The sequence below is a fragment of the Petaurus breviceps genome, unplaced genomic scaffold (genome assembly GCF_028583685.1).
Source record: "Petaurus breviceps papuanus isolate PSGF00001 unplaced genomic scaffold, PetGlider_PUasm1.0 38, whole genome shotgun sequence".
Lineage (NCBI taxonomy): Eukaryota > Metazoa > Chordata > Mammalia > Diprotodontia > Petauridae > Petaurus > Petaurus breviceps.
Window position 1 is genome coordinate 64,360,220 of NW_027186304.1, and position 2,353 is coordinate 64,362,572.

Below are 2,353 nucleotides of genomic sequence, written 5' to 3' on the forward strand. Positions count from 1 at the left end.
AGGGCTGTATCCCAAAGAGATCATACAAGTGGGAAAAGGACCCATACATACAAAAATGTTTATAGCAGCTCTTTTTGTGGTGGCAAAGAATTGGAGATCAAGGGTATGCTTATCAATTGAGGAATGGTTTAAACAAGTTGTGTTATATGAATGTAATGGAATACTATTGTGCTATAAGAAATGAGGAGCAGATGGACTTCATAATTACCTGGAGAGATTATATAAACTGATGCTGAGTGAGGAGAGCAGAACCAGGGGAACTTTATACACAACTACAGATATATCATATCTCTGACAACTAACTTTGGTAAACTGGGCTCCTCTCAGAAATGCAAAGTTATAAGACAACTCCAAAAGACTCAGGATGGAAAGGGATATATCCACATGCAGAGAAAGAACTACAGAGTCTGAATGCAGATTGAAGCAAACTACTTGTTCTCTCTTTTTTGTTTTGTTGTGTTTCGTTCCTTCTTTCTCGTTATTCATTGCATTGGCTATAATTCTTCTTTACAATTGGACTAATGTTTAACGTGAAGGCATTTGCAGAATCTATATTTGATTACATGCTGCCATGATGGGGAAAGGGGAAAAAAGGGAAGAGGGATAAAATTTAGAACTCAAGGGATTATGGAACTGAATGTTGCAAACTGAAAGTAAGTAAATAAAAGAAAAAAGAAATATATGTATATACATCGCTTGAATATGCCCATCATTCAAATTCATAAATCTGTAATGCATAATCCAATGGAGTATGAAAAGTAGGATAGAATAAAGACTAAATATGCAAAATAATACACCAAAGTGTCGTTGTTGTTATTGAACATAAACTTCTCACATTACTTGCCCATTATTTGTCCCAATGCCTTTAGAAATTGTTTTAATTCCTTTAAGTATCTGGGCGCACAATGACACCTAGGAAGAACGAAGTAACACCTTTATGGTAACACTGTTACCATAAAAATTTGAGGCAGAGTAATTTAATGTAGCAAATTGTTACTTGTTCTTCTCCAATTCTATAGTACTTCTTCCATTTGCCCAGTGAGGTTTGTGTGTTTATTGAAATTTGGTTTGATATGGCATGGTATTGCTTTCTAATAACAATTTTCATCGCACCCTTTTCCTTCTGAGAGATTCTTTCCCTCAGGCTATGTCAATCACCCTAAAGCAACTGTGTTCAGGGTTTTTATTAAGGCACCTCTAAAAGTAAAAATGTTTAAGTATGTACCCCCAATGTGTATATATTTACTCATTTTATAAAATTATGCACATGTACTATTGCACTAATAATTATGTATAATGTAAAGTGTATAAAAAACAGACATTTTTAAAGGTTGAGATATGGATGAAATAATATTTGATGCTAGAGTCAATGGGAAGCCACTGGAGTTAAGTGAATAAGGAAGTGACACGGAAAAAATCTCTTTGATAGTAGTGTGGAAGATGAATTGGAGAAGGGGGAAAGACTTGAAGCAGTTAGACCAATTAGGGGACTATTATAATCATCCAATTGACAGGGGTTGGGGGATGAAAGACTTAGCTTAGGTGGGTCATGGTTGTTTTAGTGGAGATAAGAGGACAGATGTCGGAGACTGGGAAGTAAAAAACGACAAAATTTGTAAATTGGTTAGATATAGGGGAAGGATAAGGGAAAGAGAAAGTTACAAGAATCTGGGTGAGTGGAAAGAGGGTGGTGCCTTCAGCAACACCAGGGAAGTTCAAAGTGGGGAAGGTTTGGAGGAAAAATAATGGAATGATACCTGAGGTGAATATCACAATCCATCCCTACTTGTTCGTCCTGTTTAACTCACTGTCCTATCCAAAATAAAGAGACTAAAGTCAGTTAGTTAACATATGTTTATTAAGTACTTACTGTGTTCCAGGCACTATGATAAGCACTGGGGATACCAAAAAAGACAGTCCCTACTCTCAAGGAGTTCACAGTTTAATAAGGAAGACAATATGCAAACAACTATGTACAAACAAAATATATACAGGACAAACTGGGATAATCAACAGAATGAAAGCATGGGCATTAAATGTAATCAGGATAGGTAGGGTTTTAGCTTGGACTTGAAGGAAGTCAAGGAAGCTAGGAGGTGAGAAAACCTCTTACCAATCATTGCCTCTAAGCACAGAGCTGCCTTCCAATGGGACAACAACACAGCCCCAAGGTATTTTGGGAATTGGAGATGGAGATGGAATTTTACCAGGGACACCTAGGCTGTTGCTGTAGGTTCCACAGAGCCCTGAGGGGAAAATGTCTGGCTCAGAAAGTGGGGGTGGAGGGTGGAATGGAAAAGTGTTGGAGATGAGTAAAGGTGGTTGTATTGGAGACAAGCACCCATGATTAGCT